Source organism: Carassius gibelio, chromosome B22 (genome assembly GCF_023724105.1).
Source record: "Carassius gibelio isolate Cgi1373 ecotype wild population from Czech Republic chromosome B22, carGib1.2-hapl.c, whole genome shotgun sequence".
In the NCBI taxonomy this organism is placed as follows: Eukaryota; Metazoa; Chordata; class Actinopteri; order Cypriniformes; family Cyprinidae; genus Carassius; species Carassius gibelio.
In genome coordinates this window covers 44232598-44240097 of record NC_068417.1, presented here as the reverse complement: position 1 = coordinate 44240097, position 7500 = coordinate 44232598, and the positions used below count along the sequence as shown (strand labels likewise).

The 7500-nt window shown below is 38.7% G+C and overlaps 2 non-coding genes across 2 annotated transcripts; both read right to left on the bottom strand.

Moving 5' to 3' along the window:
• Window positions 1-189: 189 nt before the first annotated feature.
• Window positions 190-308, bottom strand: LOC127997858 (5S ribosomal RNA). Its single transcript, XR_008170714.1, has one exon. It is a non-coding gene; the product is annotated as a 5S ribosomal RNA (ribosomal RNA).
• Window positions 309-4772: 4464 nt separating this feature from the next.
• On the bottom strand, window positions 4773-4891 carry LOC127997846 (5S ribosomal RNA). Its single transcript, XR_008170703.1, has one exon. It is a non-coding gene; the product is annotated as a 5S ribosomal RNA (ribosomal RNA).
• Window positions 4892-7500: the final 2609 nt, after the last annotated feature.

Genomic DNA, 7500 nt, shown 5'->3' with positions numbered 1-7500 from the left:
ACCAGCCAATCTTATCGCCAGTACATTATATAAGTAGGAAAGAAAACCCAAAAGCTTAAAGCACCTGGTATTCCTAGGCAGTCTCTCATCAAAGTACTAACCAGACCTAAACCTGCTAAGATTCAGAGATCGGGCATTGACTCTATTTTTTGGCAAAATTATTATATACTAAGTGAAAAATGTCCAAAAAGCTTACAGCACCTGGTATTCCCAGGCGGTCTCCCATCCAAGTACTAACCAGGCCCAAACCTGCTTAGCTTCCGAGATCAGACGAGATCGGGCATAGCCAGGTTGGTATGGCCGTAAGCGAAGTCTGCTGCAAAGAGTGCTGCTGAAGAAGTGGTGCTGCTCTTCTGTCTAGAAATATGGCAAATAGTCTTAGTGTTTATACTTGACTAACTGGGGCCCAGGTCAGGAAGCAGACAGACTGGCTAAACCGACCGTCTGCTAGTTCACTCCCGTCACAGAGGTCAGTTAATTCTCAGCACATAGAGACTCTTTCACCTAGATATCACACTATAGAGACTGTGTCTGTTCCCCGAACTAGAAAATACAAAAAATGTCCAAACCAAGTTAAGGTTAACAATTTAATTGAGGTTCAACAAATAAAAAAACAAATGCAATATGGATAAACAAATGATAAAGATTGGCTTATTGATTATCAGATCCATTTCTACGAAAACACTTTTTGAAAATAATATGATAACTGATCATAATATAGATGTGCTCTGTTTGACAGAAACTTGGCTAAAACCTGATGATTACATTATTTTAAATGAGTCCACCCCCCAAGATTACTGTTATAAACATGAGCCGCGTTTAAAAGGCAAAGGGGGAGGAGTTGCTTCAATTTATAACAACGTTTTTAGGATTTCTCAGAGGGCAGGCTTCAAGTATAACTCGTTTGAAGTAATGGTGCTTCATATAACATTATCCAGAGAAACCAATGTTAATGATAAATCCCCTGTTATGTTTGTACTGGCTACTGTATACAGGCCACCAGGGCACCATACAGACTTTATTAAAGAGTTTGGTGATTTTACATCCGAGTTAGTTCTGGCTGCAGATAAAGTCTTAATAGTTGGTGATTTTAATATCCATGTCGATAATGAAAAAGACGCATTGGGATCAGCATTTATAGACATTCTGAACTCTATTGGTGTTAGACAACATGTTTCAGGACCTACTCATTGTCGAAATCATACTCTAGATTTAATACTGTCACATGAAATTGATGTTGATAGTGTTGAAATTATTCAGCCAAGTGATGATATCTCAGATCATTATTTAGTTCTGTGTAAACTTCATATAGCCAAAATTGTAAATTCTACTTCTTGTTACAAGTATCGAAGAACCATCACTTCTACCACAAAAGACTGCTTTTTAAGTTATCTTCCTGATGTATCCAAATTCCTTAGCATATCCAAAACCTCAGAACAACTTGATGATGTAACAGAAACTATGGACTCTCTCTTTTCTAGCACTGTAAATACAGTTGCTCCTTTACGCTTAAGGAAGGTTAAGGAAAACAGTTTGACACCATGGTATAATGAGCATACTCGCACCCTAAAGAGAGCAGCCCGAAAAATGGAGCGCAGCTGGAGGAAAACTAAACTAGAGGTATTTCGTATTGCTTGGCGGGAAAGTAGCATATCCTATAGAAAAGCATTAAAACCTGCTAGATCTGATTACTTTTCTTCTCTTTTAGAAGAAAACAAACATAACCCCAGGTATTTATTCAATACAGTGGCTAAATTAACGAAAAATAAAGCATCAACAAGTGTTGACATTTCCCAACACCACAACAGTAATGACTTTATGAACTACTTTACTTCTAAAATCGATACTATTAGAGATAAAATTGCAACCATTCAGCCGTCAGCTACCGTATCACATCAGACAGTGCACTATAGACCCCCTGAGGAACAGTTCCACTCATTCTCTACTATAGGAGAGGAAGAATTGTATAAACTTGTTAAATCATTTAAACCAACAACATGTATGTTAGACCCTTTACCATCTAAGCTCTTAAAAGAGGTGCTTCCAGAAGTCATAGGTCCTCTTCTGACTATTATTAATTCCTCATTGTCATTAGGATATGTCCCCAAAACCTTCAAACTGGCTGTTATTAAGCCTCTCATAAAAAAGCCACAACTTGACCCCAGAGAACTTGTTAGTTATAGACCAATCTCGAATCTCCCTTTTCTGTCCAAGATACTAGAAAAGGTGGTATCCTCACAATTATATTCCTTCTTAGAGAATAATGGTATATGTGAGGATTTCCAGTCAGGATTTAGACCGTATCATAGTACTGAGACTGCTCTCCTTAGAGTTACAAATGATCTGCTCTTATCATCTGATCGTGGGTGTATCTCTCTATTAGTTTTATTGGATCTTAGTGCTGCGTTTGACACAATTGACCACAACATTCTTTTGCATAGACTTGAACACTTTGTTGGCATCAGTGGAAGTGCATTAGCATGGTTTAAATCGTACTTATATGACCGCCATCAGTTCGTAGCAGTGAATGAAGATGTATCATATCGATCACAAGTGCAGTATGGAGTACCTCAAGGCTCAGTACTAGGGCCGCTACTCTTCACGCTTTATATGCTACCCTTGGGAGATATCATCAGGAAACATGGTGTTAGCTTTCACTGTTATGCTGATGATACGCAGCTCTATATTTCCTCGCAGCCTGGTGAAACACACCAATTTGAAAAACTAATGGAATGCATAGTCGATATAAAAAATTGGATGACGAGTAATTTCTTACTGCTAAATTCAGAAAAAACAGAGGTGTTAATCATAGGGCCTAAAAACTCTGCTTGTAATAACCTAGAACACTGTCTAAGACTTGATGGTTGCTCTGTCAATTCTTCGTCATCAGTTAGGAACCTAGGTGTGCTACTTGATCGCAATCTTTCCTTAGAAAGACACGTTTCTAGCATTTGTAAAACTGCATTTTTCCATCTCAAATATATATCTAAGTTACGGCCTATGCTCTCAATGTCAAATGCAGAAATGTTAATCCATGCATTTATGACTTCAAGGTTAGACTATTGTAATGCTTTATAGGGTGGTTGTTCTGCACGCTTGGTAAACAAACTACAGCTAGTCCAAAATGCAGCAGCAAGAGTTCTTACTAGAACCAGGAAGTATGACCATATTAGCCCGGTCCTGTCCACACTGCACTGGCTCCCTATCAAACATCGTATAGATTTAAAAATATTGCTTATTACTTATAAAGCCCTGAATGGTTTAGCACCTCAGTATTTGAATGAGCTCCTTTTACATTATACTCCTCTACGTCCGCTACGTTCTCAAAACTCAGGCAATTTGATAATACCTAGAATATCAAAATCAACTGCGGGCGGCAGATTCTTTTCCTATTTGGCGCCTAAACTCTGGAATAACCCACCTAACATTGTTCGGGAGGCAGACACACTCTTGCAGTTTAAATCTAGATTAAAGACCCATCTCTTTAACCTGGCATACACATAACATACTAATATGCTTTTAATATCCAAATCCGTTAAAGGATTTTTAGGCTGCATTAATTAGGTAAACCGGAACCGCAAACACTTCACATAACACCGTACTTTCTACATCATTAGAAGAATGGCATCTACGCTAATATTTGTCTGTTTCTCTCTTGTTCCGAGGTCACCGTGGCCACGAGATCCAGTCTGTGTCCAGATCAGAGGGTCACTGCAGTCACCCGGATCCAGTACGTATCCAGACCAGATGGTGGATCAGCACCTAGAAAGGACCTCTACTGCCCTGAAAGACAGCGGAGACCAGGACAACTAGAGCCCCAGATACAGATCCCCTGTAAAGACCTTGTCTCAGAGGAACACCAGGACAAGACCACAGGAAACAGATGATTCTTCTGCACAATCTGACTTTGCTGCAGCCTGGAATTGAACTACTGGTTTTCGTCTGGTCAGAGGAGAACTGACCCCCCAACTGAGCCTGGTTTCTCCCAAGGTTTTTTTCTCCATTCTGTCACCGATGGAGTTTCAGTTCCTTGCCGCTGTCGCCTCTGGCTTGCTTAGTTGGGGTCACTTCATCTACAGCGATATCATTGACTTGATTGCAAATAAAAACAGACACTATTTCAACTGAACAGAGATGACATAGCTGAATTCAATGATGAACTGCCTTTAACTATCATTTTGCATTATTGAGACACTGTTTTCCAAATGAATGTTGTTCAGTGCTTTGACGCAATGTATTTTGTTTAAAGCACTATATAAATAAAGGTGATTGATTGATTGATTGAAGAGAGGGCTATTTAAAGAACAGCCAATCTTATCGCCAGTACATTATATAAGTAGGAAAGAAAACCCAAAAGCTTAAAGCACCTGGTATTCCTAGGCAGTCTCTCATAAAAGTACTAACCAGACCTAAACCTGCTAAGATTCAGAGATCGGGCATTGACTTTTTTTTTTTTTTTTTTATGAAAGATTATTATATAATTCGTGAAATTTTCCAAAAAGATTAAAGCACCTGGTATTCCCAGGCAGTCTCCCATCCATGTACTAACCAGGCCCAAACCTGCAAATATTCAGAGATCGGCATTGACTCTATTTTTTGGCAAAATTATTATATACTAAGTGAAAAATGTCCAAAAAGCTTACAGCACCTGGTATTCCCAGGCAGTCTCCCATCCATGTACTAACCAGGCCCAAACCTGCTAATATTCAGAGATCGGCATTGACTCTATTTTTTGGCAAAATTATTATATACTAAGTGAAAAATGTCCAAAAAGCTTACAGCACCTGGTATTCCCAGGCGGTCTCCCATCCAAGTACTAACCAGGCCCAAACCTGCTTAGCTTCCGAGATCAGACGAGATCGGGCATAGCCAGGTTGGTATGGCCGTAAGCGAAGTCTGCTGCAAAGAGTGCTGCTGAAGAAGTGGTGCTGCTCTTCTGTCTAGAAATATGGCAAATAGTCTTAGTGTTTATACTTGACTAACTGGGGCCCAGGTCAGGAAGCAGACAGACTGGCTAAACCGACCGTCTGCTAGCTGCCTCCCGTCACAGAGGTCAGTTAATTCTCAGCACATAGAGACTCTTTCACCTAGATATCACACTATAGAGACTGTGTCTGTTCCCCGAACTAGAAAATACAAAAAATGTCCAAACCAAGTTAAGGTTAACAATTTAATTGAGGTTCAACAAATAAAAAACAAATGCAATATGGATAAACAAATGATAAAGATTGGCTTATTGATTATCAGATCCATTTCTACGAAAACACTTTTTGTAAATAATATGATAACTGATCATAATATAGATGTGCTCTCTTTGACAGAAACTTGGCTAAAACCTGATGATTACATTATTTTAAATGAGTCCACCCCCCAAGATTACTGTTATAAACATGAGCCGCGTTTAAAAGGCAAAGGGGGAGGAGTTGCTTCAATTTATAACAACGTTTTTAGGATTTCTCAGAGGGCAGGCTTCAAGTATAACTCGTTTGAAGTAATGGTGCTTCATATAACATTATCCAGAGAAACCAATGTTAATGATAAATCCCCTGTTATGTTTGTACTGGCTACTGTATACAGGCCACCAGGGCACCATACAGACTTTATTAAAGAGTTTGGTGATTTTACATCCGAGTTAGTTCTGGCTGCAGATAAAGTCTTAATAGTTGGTGATTTTAATATCCATGTCGATAATGAAAAAGACGCATTGGGATCAGCATTTATAGACATTCTGAACTCTATTGGTGTTAGACAACATGTTTCAGGACCTACTCATTGTCGAAATCATACTCTAGATTTAATACTGTCACATGGAATTGATGTTGATAGTGTTGAAATTATTCAGCCAAGTGATGATATCTCAGATCATTATTTAGTTCTGTGTAAACTTCATATAGCCAAAATTGTAAATTCTACTTCTTGTTACAAGTATCGAAGAACCATCACTTCTACCACAAAAGACTGCTTTTTAAGTTATCTTCCTGATGTATCCAAATTCCTTAGCATATCCAAAACCTCAGAACAACTTGATGATGTAACAGAAACTATGGACTCTCTCTTTTCTAGCACTTTAAATACAGTTGCTCCTTTACGCTTAAGGAAGGTTAAGGAAAACAGTTTGACACCATGGTATAATGAGCATACTCGCACCCTAAAGAGAGCAGCCCGAAAAATGGAGCGCAGCTGGAGGAAAACAAAACTAGAGGTATTTCGTATTGCTTGGCGGGAAGGTAGCATATCCTATAGAAAAGCATTAAAACCTGCTAGATCTGATTACTTTTCTTCTCTTTTAGAAGAAAACAAACATAACCCCAGGTATTTATTCAATACAGTGGCTAAATTAACGAAAAATAAAGCCTCAACAAGTGTTGACATTTCCCAACACCACAACAGTAATGACTTTATGAACTACTTTACTTCTAAAATCGATACTATTAGAGATAAAATTGCAACCATTCAGCCGTCAGCTACCGTATCACATCAGACAGTGCACTATAGACCCCCTGAGGAACAGTTCCACTCATTCTCTACTATAGGAGAGGAAGAATTGTATAAACTTGTTAAATCATTTAAACCAACAACATGTATGTTAGACTCTTAAAAGAGGTGCTTCCAGAAGTCATAGGTCCTCTTCTGACTATTATTAATTCCTCATTGTCATTAGGATATGTCCCCAAAACCTTCAAACTGGCTGTTATTAAGCCTCTCATAAAAAAGCCACAACTTGACCCCAGAGAACTTGTTAGTTATAGACCAATCTCGAATCTCCCTTTTCTGTCCAAGATACTAGAAAAGGTGGTATCCTCACAATTATATTCCTTCTTAGAGAATAATGGTATATGTGAGGATTTCCAGTCAGGATTTAGACCGTATCATAGTACTGAGACTGCTCTCCTTAGAGTTACAAATGATCTGCTCTTATCATCTGATCGTGGGTGTATCTCTCTATTAGTTTTATTTGATTTTAGTGCTGCGTTTGACACAATTGACCACAACATTATTTTGCATAGACTTGAACACTTTGTTGGCATCAGTGGAAGTGCATTAGCATGGTTTAAATCGTACTTATATGACCGCCATCAGTTCGTAGCAGTGAATGAAGATGTATCATATCGATCACAAGTGCAGTATGGAGTACCTCAAGGCTCAGTACTAGGGCCGCTACTCTTCACGCTTTATATGTTACCCTTGGGAGATATCATCAGGAAACATGGTGTTAGCTTTCACTGTTATGCTGATGATACGCAGCTCTATATTTCCTCGCAGCCTGGTGAAACACACCAATTTGAAAAACGAATGGAATGCATAGTCGATATAAAAAATTGGATGACGAGTAATTTCTTACTGCTAAATTCAGAAAAAACAGAGGTGTTAATCATAGGGCCTAAAAACTCTGCTTGTAATAACCTAGAACACTGTCTAAGACTTGATGGTTGCTCTGTCAATTCTTCGTCATCAGTTAGGAACCTAGGTGTGCTACTTGATCGCAATCTTTCCTTAGAA